The following is an 18,512-nucleotide window of genomic DNA, read 5'->3' on the forward strand; positions in this document are numbered from 1 at the left end:
AATAATTCAGAACTTTTCACTCTAAAAAATGTTTACTACATATATTTATAATGTACATTTCATAAAATCCTAATTATATCAATCAATACAGAAATCTAACTCCTTGTCTTATATACTCAAAAATATTGATATAAATAAGAACCATATACGTTGAAATCTTAAAATTACTAAGTATTACAACTCCAAACAAAGAGATAACTTCAGTGAAAATACTTTTTATAAACCTCATGACACACATTATTGTACAATGATCCCATTTTCTCTAAGGCTCTAACCCTCATTGTGATGCCCATATCATCTTTTCTTGTTTCCCCAACATGTATGTCCGTGGATACTACAAATGTGATGACGTCATTGCTCTGTTTAAACCCCATCGGGGTTCTCTGTTGACTGAAGAGAGTAGTCAGAGCTCTTTGTTTACCTTCGTAATCATACTCCTGTTTCTCTCTCTGGCCAGATTAGCCTATTATTACTTTCTCTCAATTATTATATCAGTAGTAATTGAATATTTCCAGTTACCCAACCAAACCATGATGCTTCATGCCTCTTCCCATTTACTAAAGCTGTTTTCTCTCTCAAGAATTCCCTCCTTTAAATATCATTAGACTTTCTCCATGTTCTTTCTGCCAAACTTGTCAGATTATTAATCAATCCCTAGATTCTCACCTCCAAGAGAAGGTTAGTCACACCTACACTGTGATGCTTTGTTCCTTGCCCATGATTCTATGTTGTATTTTAACTAACGCAATTTGCTCATTTCTCTATCTCATCAAACCGGCTGTGTGCATCTCAAAATCAGGTACTACATCACCAACATCTAATAATGTTGAATCCACACAGTGCATTCCAAATAAATGTTTGCTCAAAGTATAAAAGAGCAAAACTGGAGACTCAGAGAACCACACAGGAGCTTGAGCCCAAGAACTAAGCAGGAACTCTGTTCTTGTGGAAACAAGTCTACGATCAGAGATTGAACCAAGGAGAATGACTTCCTGTTAGGGGAGGTGCACATCTCTGAGCACCAAAGCCTTGGAAGCCACACTACCAGTCATTTAATATCAACTATTTCATTTTTGTGTTTTCCAGACTTCAGTCAATGGCATATTCTGTAATGCCTTTTGCTGTTTTTGCCTAAGTTGTATTCATAATGTTTGCTTAATATCTTTGTTTAAATCGACTCACATTTTACTAACTAAATGTATTTTAATGAAACTCTTGCATTACTATAAATAGAAAATTCAGTGTTATGCTCCAAATTCACAAATTACACTTAAAAATAAATGTAACAGGAAGTTAGCTTTGGCTGATGGCACAGTAGGTAATTAGGACAAATCCTCCCACTAAAAACAACAAAAAATCTAAACAAGATATTTTTAAAAGTTTGTTTCAATGCACTGGAGATCTACCAAGGCAAGGAAGAATTTCTTTAGAATTTAATAAGAATTTAAAAGCAAGATCTGGGAGAATATAGGAAACCAGAGGGTGGAGTTTCACACTTTAGAATCACCTTTCTCCCTACAGGTACTTGTTCTGTGATTCTTTGGAATCAATCAGAGCTTTCAACATATTTGCATGTCTAAAGAGGAAAAAAAATAATTTCAGGGCTCAAAAAAGAGGGAGGCTAGTAAAGCTGCAGGCTTTTATAAACTGAAATCTCTGCCCCTAGAGAAATGGCACAGTTCTGATCATTTAAAGCATTAAATTTTGTCTGGCCATGGTACTTTCTTCTCTTGTCTGTATTTGTTCATCCTCATCTAAGCCTCATCCACCTCCAGAAAAGACTCCCACTTTCCATTTTTCTCACATTATACCCGCAGTGCCTGTGTCTAACTTGTTAAGTGACAGTCCTTCACTAAAGATAGTTTAACGTTACAGTGGTCATGTTAGGGAAGTTTTGATTCTAACAAAGTTTTATGGCTCTTCAGAGCTCTAGGACAAAAGGGAAACAATGATCTATTGTACAATGGTCAGCCTTTTGAGTTGTTATGAAATCCGTCATGATGTACGCACTCTGGAAATATCTCACCCAGATAAGTAGATCCTAAGGAGACTCAGCTGTGTTTTGTGAGACAGCTAACTGAGTGGAATCCATTGAGGTTTCCTTAGGTAAAGGAGGGCTAATCTCCTCAAGCAGGGATAGAAATATTATTTTTCTGGCACAGAAGGCTTGGTAGAACTAAAGAATTCAGTATCCCCAGCTATAACAGAAACTGTCTAAATGTCCTATTTCAATTTTTAGGATCCCATTTCTTCCCAATCAATGCCCTGACTTTAATAGAAGGCACCTGGAGAGGTCAATTCAATTTGTCTTGTAATTAAGCCATTTGCAGGATGGAGCTCTGGATTTAGTTTTCAGAAATCTTGGCCATATAACTGTAGTAAACAATGATTTTCTTTCAGGGAAGATATAGAAACTTTCAAATAACTTATGTAGAACTTGACTTGGGGATTTCAAGTCCTGAGTTCATCAACTTATTTCTCCATTTTTTCCAGCACAGTTAGAAGCAGCCAGCCAATTCCACTGAATTACTTAGTTCATTGAAAATGTTGTAAGGTAGCAAATACATAGTCACCCAGAAACTTGCCTGCTATAGATATTTGGCTAGGAGTATCCAATAGCAATCAATACTTTGCTTATCTCTATTGTCACATCATGCCATGAACTATCAGTGCTCTCTTTACTACTAAAAATAGAGCCTTAAGTGCCTTTATATCTAATCAGATTTGGTCTACTCAATTCCAGAAAACCTAAAGTCAATTCATAACGCTCCTCCTTCTGCTTCTGTTCCTCTAATCTACCAAAATTTGTATCATTTAGAGTTCAACCAAAGAAGCAGAACCAGTGGAAATTATATAAGAAAAGATTTATTGTAAAGAATTGGCTCTTGGGATTTTTGGGACTGGCTAGGCACGTCCAAAAACCATAGGTCATTCGGTCAGAAAGGGCCAATTGGAATTCTTGGGCACATGCAGAAGCTGCTATCCATAGGTGGAATTTCTTCTTCAGAGAAGCCTCAGTTCTGCTTTCAAAGACCTTTCAACAGATTAAATTGGGCTCACTCATATTGTCTAGAATACTCTATCTTACTTAAAATTGATTATAACTTCAATCACTTATATAAAATACCTTCAGAGCAATACCTAGATTCCTATTTGATGAGTAATGGAATTGTAGCCTAGCCAAACTGACATAATAAAAGATGGTCACGCCAGGCATGGTGACTCACGCCTGTAATCCCAGGACTTTGGGAGGCCAAGGCGGGTGGATTACCTGAGGTCGGGAGTTCGAGACCAGCATAACCAAAATGGAGAAACCCCATCTGTACTAAAAATACAAAATTAGCCTGGTATGGTGGCACATGCTTGTAATCCCAGCTACTCGGGAGGCTGAGGCAAGATAATCGCTTGAACCCGGGAGGCGGAGGTTGCAGTGAGCAGAGATTGTGCCATTGCACTCCAGCCTGGGCAATAAGAGTGAAACTCCATTTCAAAAAAAAAAAAAAAAAAAGGCGATCACATGCTTCTATGTGTTGTTTAATATTTAACAGGAATTATTTTTGAAATTTAAAAATAATAAAATACATGATCGAAAGTTTTTTCAGTGAAATGACAGGGGATATATTTTGAAGGTTGTTTTCTTCTTTGTACTTCACTTAGGCAATCACATTCCTGGGATCCATTTCCCTTCTCTCACCGACCTTCCTTCAGACTTGGCCCACACTCTCTGTGTTTGAAGTTTCAAAGACTGGTGACATAGCACATACGATAGTTCTTGGATGGTAGTCCAAACGAATACAGCTTCCAAAGATAGTTTTCTTTCCCTGAAATGATAGGTTACATCCCAAGATAATTTTACTTTTAAATCCCAGGAGCTCTATCATCTCTTATTACATCAAAGCTACCAGTTATTCTTTATAACAGACTAAATTCTGAACTTCAGACGAATAAAAATGCACAATGACTATTAATCAATTTTAAAAGTCACATTAACTTGAAAAACTAAAGAGTAGACACTTTGCCATTGTGTCTATAACAGCACAAAGAGAATCCAATCCCACAGAGTTTGATATTCAGTCTCTTGGCTGGCATGGGCTATTATCACAGCAGATTCAATTATGTTAAAGACAAAATATGACATTCTTTTAACACATTTTGTATCAATTCATTTTGTTCTGTAATCTTGTTTGGTCTCTGTCATGTTCTAAACAGTTCAGCAGAAAAATGTTACAAACCACTATCCCCATTTACACTGATTCATTTTCCGGGAAATCTCCATGCTGTCTCTTTTCATTAGAAAAGAAATGACTAACCATTCAACCGGATATTTTTAGTGCCCTTGGCAACAAAACAGGGTGACTTATTTTTAATAAAGTCCTGTGGAAAAGTCATCTGTGTTCTGAAAACATTTATCTCAATTAATTTTTTAAAGAAAGAAAATAATAATGTCATATCCTAATTAAAATACACTAGACAGAACCCTGTTAAAATATGATGAGAACAGAATCATATTTATAAGTGATTTAAAAGTAGAAGAAATATGCTGCAAAGAAAGTAACATAGAGGACCCACTTATTTGTTATTCATGAATTATTAAACAGATAACTTTTTTTCTTATCTCAACTTTTCAGAGGAATACTCTCCTTTGTCCTTTATCATCTTCATCAAGAACAGAATGAGAAGAAACCAAAAAAAAAAAAAAAAACAAAGAAGAAGAACTGAATGAGAAAGTTGTCCCTAAATATAATTGGTTCCAAAGAATTGCTGGTTTATAAGGAAAATGTTTCATACATGTGACCTCTAAGGAGTTGTGGAATAAAATTGTTTATATTCAATTGAAGTATTTGTCTTTTCAGTTTGAAAGACTTGGGTGGCCTTTCCCGCCCAAGAAATAGACTGATGATACCTGAGCTGGTGTCAGTAAAGAGATATTGTATTTGTCTCTCTGAAACAGAAGATTCCCAGGATGGGTGGGGTGAACCAGGATGTTTATGTAATTCTTTACTGTTAAGACATCTTTTCTTAAAATTGTCTTAATCATTTAATCTTCACAATTGTCTCATAAACTAGATGCTTTTGTTTCTGTTTTTAAAAAGAAGAACTTGAATCTTTCAAAAATTGAGTTCCTTTCCCAACTTCACAAAGCATTTTGCCAACTCTGAAACCCATTGATCTTTCTGTTAGAATACCCTTCCGTCTCAGAGGGTGTATCTTAGGCTGTGCTTCCTTCCAGAGAGATAAGAATTTGTATGTTTCATATAGGCTCAAAGATTTTAACAGTCGGAAAGGAATTCATTTTATAGAAAAATAGAGACCCAGAAAGATAAATTAACATATTAATAAAAAGTACCAAATAATGGTAGAATTAGAACTAGAACTTTTTTTTTTCTTTTTTTTATTATACTTTAAGTTCTAGGGTACATGTGCATAACGTGCAGGTTTGTTACGTATGTATACTTGTGCCATGTTGGTGTGCTGCACCCATCAACTAGTCAGCACCCATCAACTCGTCATTTATATCAGGTATAACTCCCAATGCAATCCCTCCCCCCTCCCCCCTCCCTGTGATAGGCCCCGGTGTGTGATGTTCCCCTTCCCCAGTCCAAGTGATCTCATTGCTTAGTTCCCACCTATGAGTGAGAACATGCGGTGTTTGGTTTTCTGTTCTTGCGATAGTTTGCTGAGAATGATGGTTTCCAGCTGCATCCACGTCCCTACAAAGGACACAAACTCATCCTTTTTTATGGCTGCATAGTTTTCCATGGTGTATATGTGCCACATTTTCTTCATCCAGTCTGTCACTGATGGACATTTGGGTTGATTCCAAGTCTTTGCTATTATGAATAGTGCCACAATAAACATACGTGTGCATGTGTCTTTATAGCAGCATGATTTATAATCCTTTGGGTATATGCCCAGTAATGGGATGGCTGGGTCATATGGTACTTCTAGTTCTAGATCCTTGAGGAATCGCCATACTGTTTTCCATAATGGTTGAACTAGTTTACAATCCTGCCAGAACTTCATCTTCTGATTTTCACAGCAGTACTCTTACTACTAAACAAAACAACTTTACGTCTTATGATCTTATTGTTTATAGATAGTCTTGCTATGGTACCTACACGGCAGAAGGTAGAGTCAAAGTTACCAATTTGGAAGAGACTCCAAGGAAACCAAGTGAAATTGATCCAACTTGTAAAATAGTCTGAGCCAATATGGCCCCTCAAAATTAGTGGCTTCATTTTAGTATCATAACAGCCAATTTTCACAGGCAAGTGAGCACTAAGGACTCTCTTCTAGACACCTACTGCCAGGTATCAAAGCAATCATTAGAGTGAATTCCATACACATACAATTGTTTATAACAAACAGGAGCTAAGCGAGTCATACAACCTGTTCCCTAAGCTCAATGAAATCCCAGCTCTCTGTCATTTAAAATGATTTGATCATGATTCACACAAAATCTTTCCTTGATACAAATGTGACAATATGCTAAAGACACAAATCTGCTTATCTACTTGTAAGCAACAGACAACCAGATTCTTTCAAATTAGTGGCAAAGTATCAGACTCCTTGGGAGTAAAAACCCAGGAACCACCAGAAACATAGACTGCAGGGCTTAGTGTTCTTGTAATGACCAGTGTCTCCACAGTATTTCTAGTCAAGTCACAATCTTGTTTACTACTCATTTTATCAATAGAGTTCTTTTTGCAACATGAGTTATCCTAGTTAAATATCCTCTAATGTTGATAAGAGATAAATAAAACTGAAGCCCTGCAATAGTCATTTCTGATGTATGAGCAGGGTCTTGCAAATTGTGTCAAGGTCACCTGTAGAGTATGTTACTTGTGATGGTAATTAACCATATCTCCTGAGAGAGAATTAACAGATACATCACAATGTCTCTAATGAAATATTTTAAAGTAAACTACATAGCAAAGGGATAAAACGTTGTTCTAGGTGGAAACATACATATTCTGATTTGTGCAATCCAATACGTTGTCCCTGTCTGAGTCTTTCTGTATTGCTTTTCCTCGCCTTCCTAAAAATTATTCTCAGAAAGTTCTACAGTCTACATTTTCAGACATGCAAAAATCTGTTCAAAATATGTTTAAAATTATTTTTAAAGATTTATTTAGTCATACAGCATTCATTTATTATCGTTCTAATAAAAACTTATGTGGGAGTCTTAACTATGATGGCAATCCATGTGGCAATATATCATTTGTTATAAAAAGACTGCTTACATTAAATAGTTATCACTTTATTCATCGTTACCATTAGACTTTATAGAAGAAGGCAGTGATGATGAGGCCGGGTTATTTTTAACATCGCAGACACCAGTGTAAAAATCAGCAGTTGGGAACTTGGGAGGCAGGTTGGATCCCAGAGCTACTTATAATCAGGATTCCTTAGATGAGGGCCGATAATTCATATATTTATGTAGCTGATTTCAATATATAGTCCAAGTATGGAGACTACTATTAAAAATATTTCTGCTTCTTGGATAATTTTCCCTAGATGTCATTATATACTTAAATACAAATATAAGAAAAAAAAAACTGCTCAATACCTACTGTTAATACTTTCAGAGCCCCTTTATTATGTTTTACTTCAGAATAGAAATATTTTTACACCAACAGAAGGAAACAATTGACAATAAATAAATGCACTGCATAAAATGAATTACATAGATCTAACCAAAGAGTTAGGAAGAGGTCCTAACTGGCTGTATTCTGAACACATGACTGATTTACTTGAACTACGAGTGTTTTGTCTCAGTTTTTCAGTTAAAATAGTTTCAAGCATTTCAGGGTAACACGCAAAGTATGTACTTCCATTTTCCTGTGAACAGAACTTGACATGATTCCACCAGGTCCACTTTCTCAAATGGCAACAGCAGACATGTCTGAGCCGCAGCTGTCCCACTGAGAATGGCATATTCATGCCATATTCCTAGAGTTCCTAGTCCTTCCCAAGCCTAGGTTCAGTGCTGCCCATGGGGATTTGATTTTATGACCTACGAGTTCATGAATCACAGACATACAATCAGTTAGCTAATGCATAATGTGACGTAATTAGGGCTACGCATAGCTGCATATTGAAGTCTCAGAAGCGTAATCATCAGAGAAAAATAAAACTACCCGAAAATGAGTATATAATGGTAGCATTTATGCAAATTTTAAAACAAAAAAAAGCAATATTTTACTTTTTAAAAATATATAATGGTTGTATTGTTTATAGATACAGGCATAAATAATAAAAAATTTAAAAAGGGGAGAAAACACACACAGTGGCAGGATCATAAACGTTAGAGAGAGAGGATATAGAAGAGTGACCACATTCTATCTATGGCTGTTTATGTTCTCTAAAAGACAGAGACAGAAAGGGAGAATATCAAATGCAATAAAATGCTATCATTTGATAAATCTAGGAGATAGTATTTTTCATTACATTTTCTGTAATGTTCTCTATATTTGAAATATTTAATAGTTACAATTAAAGTATATAGAGTTATAATTCTAGAATAAATTCATTCTTTGTCATAAAAAAATAGTAAAATCCATTTCCAATTGTGAGTAAACAAGTGTCAGGATCCCTTCTGTTTCCAAGCAGATACTGTGTCATCACAGAGTCTGTCTGTGGTCTGTGCCCCTGTCATTTGTGACCCAAGCTAAGTTGTGCTGAAAGATGTATTTTTTTTTCCTATTCTAGAGTCATTTGGTTACGTTTTCATTTGGAAACTCAAATCAAAAGTGCATGCTCCAGAGAAGATATCAACTCATAAGCTTCATCTATTTTTACCTTTTATCAACACCAGAATTTTGGTTAACATAATGGGTATTAGAAATGACTAGCTGTGGTGGGTTGTCCTGTTTCTGGAAGGAATAATGAGCTTGTGGATTTTAGGTTGCTAATGAACTAAGACGTTATACGTTTTACTAAACAATAACGAATTACAACCTTTAGTTGTTAGTCTGGCATGTAAGGAACTTAGAGGTCACCACTCTGTCATAACAACAAGTGAAAAACTGAAAAATCTGGAAAATCATACATTCTTCTTAAATCTATAAGAGAAGTGAGGTCACAGGAAAAATCACTGTCCCCGAAATAAGAGAGACAGAAAGGCAAATATAGAGACTCACAAGCTACTGGAGCAGAAACCTGAGTGGGAACCAGTACTGAAGTAGGAAAACTTAAAATGTAATTGACTAATTAGGAGTTAAGAAAGGGTAAAACTGGGAGTAAATACTCCAGTAGGGTCCCATCATAGAGGACACTATTAGTCCATTTTCATACTGCTGATAAAGACATACCCAAGACTGGGCAATTTACAAAAGAAAGAGGTGTATTGAACTCACGGTTCCACGTGTCTGCGGAGGCCTCACAATCACGGTGGAAGGTGAAAGGCGCTTCTCACATGTGCAGAGCTTGTGCAGGGGAACCTCCCTTTTTAAAAACCATCAGATCTGGTGAGACTTATTCACTATCATGAGAACAGCATGGGAAAGACTTGCCCCTATGATTTAATTACCTCCCACTGGGTCTCTCCCACAACACGTGGGAATTGGAGATGAGATTTGGGTGAGGACAAAGCCAAACCATATCAGGTACCCCCACAGGTTTTTGGTTTTACCTACAGGAGATGAAGTGGATTCTCCACAGTAAACATGAGAGAGAAATCTCCAGCTTCCAGCAGGAGAAAGATTCTGTTTTTTACAGAGCCTGTCCCTGAGAGAAATTATTTTATCAGATCCTGATCTGACGGGGTTTTATAGGAGCCTAACGTACCTGGGAAAGTGAAAAACCCAACCCTAACCCTCTCTAGCTTTTCATATGGGGGATGAAAAATACTTGACTCCATCACCCTGTAGCCATCCTGTACTGGTCGATAAAACTGAGGGACACCTGTGAAGTTCACAGTCCTGGGACATAAGCTCACTAAAATACTGAGACATAATCATGGGACTCTAGAATGTTTGCTAAATGCCCACACCTTACCAGCACATCACTAAAGGCCTATTTACTAGAGTTTATTTTACCCACTACATCATGTCCAGCTTTCAACAAGAAATTACAAGGCATACTCATAAAAAAGCATGAAATCATGTCCTTCACAGCAACGTGGATGCAGCTAGAGGCCATTATCCTAAGCAAATTAATGCAAGAATAGAAAACCAAATGCCACATGTTCTCACTTATAAGTGGGAGCTAAACATTGAGTTCACATTGACATAAAGAAAACAATAGACATCAGGGACTACTTGAGTGCGGAGGGTGGGAGAAGAATGATGGTCAAAAAATGACCTACCAAGTGCTATGATTACAACATGAGTGATAAAATCATTTCTACACCAAACCTCAGTGGCACGCAGCTTACTCATGTAACAAGCTTGCATATGTACCCTGTGAACCTAAAATAAAAAGATGAAGAAAAGGAAAGTAAAAATGCCCTAAGGCTAAAAAAAAATAATTACAAGGCATACTAAAAGACAAAAAACACAGTGTAAACAAGGAAGGCATCAGAACCACTCTCAGACATGTCAGGGATATTGGAACCATCACACTGGGAATTTAAAATGATAATGATTAATGCACTAAAGTGTCTTATGGACAAAGTACACAACTTGTAAGAAAATATAGGTCAGGTAAACAGAGAGATGGAAATGCTAAGAAAGAATCAAAAGGAAATGTTAGAGATCAAGAACACTTTAACAAAATGAAGAATTCTTTGTGTTCATTAGGAGACTGGACATGGCTGAGGAAAGAATCTCTGTGCATGAGAATATGTCAACAGAAAATTATAAAAGCAAAATATGAAGAGAAAAATGATTGAATGAATGGAACAGAATATCTAATAACTATGAGGTAATGACAAAAGATGTAACACACGTATAATGAGAAAGCTAGAAAGAAAAGAGTCATGAACAGAAGAAACATTTGAAGTAATAACAACTGAGAATTTCCCTCAAATTAATGTCAGACACCAAACCACAGATCCAGGAAGTGCAGAAAAAAACAAGCAGGATAAATACCCCATAATTTGCACCTAGCCTGAAAATAAAAGGTCAAGAAAAACCTTGAAATGAGACAGAGGAAAAAAAAAAATAATAATAACTTACCTATACAGAAGCAAGATAAAAATTCCATCTGACATCTCAAAACTCATGCAACCAAGAAGAGAGTGGAGGGAAATATTTAAAGTGTTGAAAGAAAAAAATACATCAACCTAGAATTCACTATCCTGCAAAGTTACCCTTGAAAGTCAAGGAGAAATGAAGTCTTTCTCAGACAAACGAAATTGAGGGAATTTGTTAAAAGTAGATCAGCCTTACAAGAAGTTATTTAGAGAGAAGAAACATGATACAGCTCAGGAACTCAGATCTGCATGAAAAACAGAAGAGGATTAAAGAAGGAATAAGGGAAGATAACAAAATTTTCATTTTTCTTATTCCCAATTGATCTAACAGATAATGATTTGTTTAAAATAATAATAGCAACGATGTATTTGATGATTACAGCTTATGCATTAGTGAAATAAATGACATCAATGATACAAGGATGATGCGAGGGAGGAATTAGGAATATTTTGTTATTGTAAAATACTTGCACCACACACAAAGTAAAATAATTTTATTTGGAAATAATAATGAATTACTCTTACCACTCTTGTTCAACCTCTTCCCTCTGCTCAGAACTTCCTCCTAGCCTCTAGTCTAAATGAAAAACATCTCCTCTTCCCCTAAAACCCTAAGAAACATTACCTCTTCTCTAAAATCTTTCCTGGTCTTCCTTCCCAGCCGTCTAGTATGTGGAAATGTTTTGATTTCTTTCTTTCCATTGATTTTTCCACATTGTATGTAGATGTCTACATTAGTGCATATTTCTCTGTGTTGTATATTTTCTGTTAGGAATAAGGTCTACATATTACTAATCTTTATACCCTAAGACTTTAGAAAACTGTAAAGTCACATACATATAGAAGTTATTATTCATATACTGCTAAGACTGAACTAGGGTTTCTTGAGTACATCTCTTTGGGACAGCCCTCACTTATATTTTCCTATGAAATGCTAGACACAAAAGAGAAGTTCAAAGTTCAATTGCCTGAATTAAGAAAAGTGCTGCAATGATGACTTTTGTCACCAGAGGGCATCACTGGCTCAGCAGCTGCTTCTCTAATGCTAAGACATTTTAAAACTTTGTATTTAAGTTTCCTTGACTGAGTCAAAAAAGTATTTATTGAACACATACCTTGTGTCAAGCAAGGTCTTGGGAAATACAGCAGTAAGTAAAAGTGACAAGGTTTCTCTCTTTGATCTTGTGTATGTTTCACTCAAAACTGATGGTTGGAAACAGCCTAAATTCTGTCAGCCTTAAGAATCTAAACTTGCCTAGATTTTGTTTCCAGTGTGGGAAACCGGGTTAATTTTGAGTTCTCCTTCTGTCACTCAGTCAATAAATACTTACTAAAAGCCTACTATGTGCTATATTTGGATTGAGTATTCAACAGACAAGACAAAGTGGCCTTAACTTTCAAGGAAGTTACAATATAATAGAGAACACAAACACTAATTTTAAAATGTACAATTGTGGTCAATGATAAAAAGGTAAATAAATTACAAGGTGATTTCACAGTATACAAGAGGGTAAGCGAATTATTTTTTAGAGTTTAGGGAAAGCATTTTTGAGGAAAGAGAACATAACTCCACCACCACCACCACCAAGATGAAGCATGGGTAGAAATAACTTAGGGAAGAATTTCTATGAGGATGTCCTAGAAAGAAGTAACCAGAAAGAGTCTAATAAAACACGGCATGATGCCCGAACAAGGGAAGAACTGCCTAATCACAAAGACAGTTTGATATAGAATAGTAGCTATATAGGAAGCTGTACTAACTTTTCTTTTGATGATCTGGGATATGTCTGCTAATCTGGCTCTTTACCTAATGTAATCTCAGCCGTACAACAGCCTCATGACAAATCTAGAGCCGTAAGAGTTTGGGACAAGACTGAGAGTGTTGCTGAATAAAATACAGCAAATCTCATTGAGTTTAAATAGAAGACTAGCTTCTATAGTAACAAGATATGGAATAAACAGCCAATAAAATAAAACATATACAAAAAGTTTACAACAAAAGATGCATTGTAACACCAGATAATTCAAATTAGCTCCACTTTAAGTAAGAATGGTAATTAATCATCTCAAAGGTACTGGAAATTAAGGATAAGGCCCACAAGAAACCAAAGTACTCTCATGTATATGAAGAATGAGGCATGACATTTTAGGTATATTTAGCTAGCTTCACAAATGAAAAAAATAAATTTGTTATATTTTTGTTTTTTTTTTTTTTTAAAAAAAAAGACCCAAGAGATCACCCTCTTCCAAACAGGGAAATCTCTGTTCTAAATAAAAGACATTATTAAGCTTGCATGTTTTTTTCTCATTGACTTCCTTGGAAAGTGATTTGAGAATTCTATAATCCAGGAAAGTATAATATAAGGTAGCTGTAAGGAGAGACTGAAATGAAGAGATATACTATTATTACTTTTGTCTGTTTAGTATTTCTTTTTCATTCTTTCTCTGGCGACCAAGCTAATTTTATCTGAGGTGAAACAATTTCATGTGGTTCTATGGAGCCAAAGACGAGACAAACAGGGCTTTGAAGAGCTCTTGTGACAGTAATTAGTTCAATGATGATCATGTGATCCAAGTCACATTACTTTGCTTTTTTGTGAACTTTTCTTCAATTGCTATCTTAAAGACTATTTTTCCACTGAGGTTTTAAGTTTGAAAGATATGAGTATATGGCTTGATGATGAGAGGGACAGGATGTGAAGTAGCTCCAGGATCTAGTCATGACTGAAATTTGCCATACTCCATAACTTCCAAGAAATTTGGTGTGAAGTATTCTTACCCCACTTGCAAGTGAAAATAATTCTTACTTATACAGCGTATATTATAATCTATTCTTGTTATATACATTTTTAAAAAGTCTTGAATTTCAAACTTGAAATGTTTTTAAAGAAAATAAAGTCATAATTTCTGCATTAAATAGGCCATTGAATCCTGATATATTGCATTGTTCATTAAGCAAATCTAAAATCGTTCAAAAATATAAAAAAGCAAAGCAAGTCTATGAGATGTTAGACTACGAGACTTCTGGGATTACACAAACAACACAATGGCTTATGTCAGATTCTGAGGTCATGAATTTGTCATGCAGATAAAAATACATGTAGGAAATGAGGTGGATTAGTGAGTGAGTGCAGAGAAAGAGTCAAATTTAAAACTCATTATAAAATTTACCTACTAAGAATGTAGGGCGCTACACATGCAGTTATAAATGTACTGTAACAGGCTACAAAATGAAACAGAATTTTTGAAGTGTTTAGCTCCAAGCATAAAGCTGCTGGAGTTGACAAGTCCATTTTTAATATTTGATTTGAAAATCTTGGGCACAGCAGTAACAACTTAAGATGCAAATTAAATTTTTCAGGAAACAGGAGAGACAGATATTTTAATTGCATTTCCCATGAATAAAATGTTATAAAGTCCCCCACTGGAAGGGAAGCGGCTTTGTTTCACAGTCCAAATTTCACTTTGGATGGTTTGGGAGGAAGTCTTAACGTTATTCTCTTTTTTAATGTTCTCCTCCTGTTTGTATTAGGAATCCTCCCATACCCTGATGTCTTAGGATGTTGTCGGAAGAACTACCAGGACACAAGCTTTATTTTAAAAGGAGTTAGTTACAAATGAGACCGAGTGAATGGGCTACGTGTTACCTAGGATTAGAAGTGAATGCCTTGGAAAGACAGTTCCCTCCAGGTCTACCTGCCCAGCTAGCAATGAACTTGGGTTTGCATTTCAACACAATTTGCAATTTTTTTGCTTTAAGAGATATCAGTGAGCCTAAACTAAAAATTAAGTCCCTTGTTCCTTGACCAACCGAGGGTAAGCAGCCTTTTCTCCAGATGTGCATGTGGCTTGTCACAGCTTCATGTTCAGCTCTTAAGACTAATGAGACGGTCTGAATGCTTGTCTCCCCTCCAAATGCATATGTTGAATTCCTAATCCCTGAGATGATGGTAATAGGAGGCAGGGACTTTGGGAGGTGATTAAGTCATGAGGGTGGTGTCCACACGAATGAAATTATTGTCCTTATAAAAGAGGGCCTTGAGAGGTCCTTTGCCCCTTCCAACATGTGAGGTTACACTGAGCATATGGTCATCTATGAACCAGAAAGTGGGCCCTCTTTAGACACTGAATCTGCTGGCATCTAGATCTTGGACTTTAAGGTTCTAGAACTGTGAGAAATAAATTTCTGTTGTTTATAAGGTATCTAGTCTGTTTTTTTTATAGCAGCCTTAACAGATAAATAAAGAAGGTTAAAAAATGTTATCACTAACTCTCTTAGTGCTGTAATGAATTACTGTATTATCTCCCTGATAGATTCAGAGGCTCACACATGGGGGACTGCACTTGATGTTCAATGCTTTCCCCATAATACAGTAAACATAGAGATACATAAGGGCTTGCAAAGAAAAGAGCAGTAGAAGAAAAAAAATGACCTTAGGAATTACATTTTCCAAGGCAGTAAATTGTCATGTTCCTGTATTGACTGACAGTGACCAGACTGTAGACTTCAGGACCCAAAACAATATCAACAGATGAAGTTACAGGATCAGAGGTGAGAGCATGTGGCTTTAGCTCAGGGCCTGGGACTGTCATGTGACACTCGTGTAAAGTCAGTTCAAGCCCATGCTGAGCTGGTCATCACAGTGGCAGCTGGGATAAGAGACAGGTGAGGCTGAGAGGCTCTGACATGGTGCATAAGAGGTGTCTAATACACAGAGACTGATAGAAAACTTAGTTCCAAATTTGCATACAACCGCTGACCAGTGCAGCGAGTTTACACGTGAATTTTGTGTATTAACTCCATTTCTTTTAGACATTTCCAAAACTTAATCAATTTTTTTTGTCTTGAAACAAGCAAGACTCTGCAATTTTAACCAAAGGTATAACCAAAAAGAAAAAGTGTTATTGATAATACTGAACTATATAAAATACATAAGGGGAAGGCAAGATTCAATGTCATATATGATGGAGGAAATTTTACATTTTGACATATTTGAGATAGTTGGAATCCTACCAATACAAATCTGGCATCAGGGGCTTCTTTTCCCTCTCATGATCCAAGACATTTAGTGTATTGAAAATATCTTTCAGTTTTATTTTTATATCTATTTTATATAATCTTAATAATTACTTCACAAATTTTTAAATATTTATAATGAAGTTTTTATTGTGTATTTATAACTGTATGTAGAGTATATATGTACATATCTATAATTTACATATATAGATAACATATATGCAGATATATATGCATATGTATGTTATGTTTATGTATGTTATCTATATACATAAATTATGGAGGTATACTATGTATATGCATATATGTGTTATCAATATACATAAGTTATAGATATATACAGCAATATAGAGAGAAAAAGAGGGAAAAAGAGCAAAAACAATTATGTAAACTTTATCATTTGCTACTCTGAGGAAAACATGAAACTGATGTTTGTATCATTTATTGTAATTGGTCTAATGCATATCTTAACATATTATATTAAACAGAAAGTCAATTGCACCTCACTGATGATACTGTCCTCATTAACAATGATCCAAAGAAGAAATTATACTTCAATTAGTATTAACAATGATCCAAAGAAGAAATTACACTTCAATTAGTTTACAGCTATTCTTGGGAAACGTAAACCATTACTCTGGAATTTTTGCATATTTAAATATTTATGATTGGTTTACACATATTTACACTTTAATAATTCTGTATATTAAAAGTAAATGAAAACTACTCTAAATGTGTAGTGGAATTGAGTAAATAAATGGCAGGTGGTAGGTGCCAGGTATGACTGGCATCTATAGAAAAGGGAAATTTGAATACAGACACAAACACACTGAGAACACCATGTGAAGGTAGAAATCGGGATGGCACATCTACAAATCCAAGCACTTCAAAGGGTGCCAGCAAACTACCAGCAGCCAGGAGAAAGACATGAAACAGATTCTCCTCACTGACCTCAGAAGGAGCCAACCCTGCCAATGCATGATCTTGGACTTCCAGCCTCCAGAACTATGAGACAATACATTTCTGTTTGTTTAAGCCACTCAGCTTGGGGTACTTTGTTATGTCAGCCCTACCAAACTAATACAGTGATTTGATTCCAAAGAGTGCAGAATGGAAAGAGAGAGAAAAGAAGAATAATTTTAAAGTAGATAAAATTTACAATGATCTCAGCCAGGTGATCAAGGTGACATCAACAGTGATGAGTCATAATGATGGTAGGAACTCTTGGCGTGATGTGGTGACAAAAGCACTTTACCTCTGTGACCTTCTTGCAAAACCCCTAACCCCGGTCTGGTCACGAGAGAAAGTATCAGACAAATCCCAACTAAGCAACATTCTACAAAATGCTGACTAGTGCTCCCCCAAACTGTCAAGGTCATCTAAATCAAGGAAAGTCTGAGGAACTGTAGCAGCCAAGAGGAGCGAAAGAGACATGATGACTAAATAGAATGGAATTTTGAATGGGAGTAAGGGATAGAACATTGACTTAAAAGGAAGAAAATCTAAAAAACATTATGAACTTGAGTTAATAATAACGTGTCAATATTGGTAAGTTAATCATAAAAGATGTGCAATATTAATATATTAATACAGAAAAAATGGATATGGAATATATGAACATTCTCTGTACTATCTAGTACATTTTATGTAAATCTAAAACTTAGTTCTAAAATGAAAAGTTTATTTAAAAAATAAATGAAAATTTGATCAGCTGTATGTTTCGTGATGTGTTTAGAGTACATAAATCAAAGAACTGTGAAACACAGATATATTTAACATAAAACGCAGTTTGCAGTAACCCCCACGTGCTCATAAAAGTTACTGTACACATTAAATAAAAATAGTACTATAATAGGCCATTTATGTAAATAACGTAGTTCAGTGAGGCAGGATATAAATTTCAAATATTATCTACAGCACTTTTTAACCTTTTAAAAGTATAATTAATAAGTTATTTTCCCCTGTCTGGTTGCTAAGAATCATAATAATTTTTGACATAGTATCCTTAGACAGTTACATAAACAACCTGTGGTTCATTTATTTTCAGTGAAACAATAATTTTCGGTTCTCCGATAATAACTTAAGAGAAAATAAAGGAACAGATTGAAAGATTTATTGGTAGATTTTATCTTCTGTATTATGTGCAAAATCAGATTGTCTGGGGATTTGCACAGAACTGTTCTGTCATTCTTCGCCTTGTCAATTTCAGGCCGCTGCTTCTTAACATCAACACAAGACAAGATAGACCATTTATGAAAACATCTGAGGCACTAAGATACCAACTCATGTATGGTATATTAACTTTCCCAATAGAATAACACTTCTTAAGAAGACATTAGAAATGTTTTCTCTGAGAAT

Source organism: Colobus angolensis, unplaced genomic scaffold, assembly GCF_000951035.1.
Source record: "Colobus angolensis palliatus isolate OR3802 unplaced genomic scaffold, Cang.pa_1.0 Scaffold29, whole genome shotgun sequence".
Classification (NCBI taxonomy): domain Eukaryota; kingdom Metazoa; phylum Chordata; class Mammalia; order Primates; family Cercopithecidae; genus Colobus; species Colobus angolensis.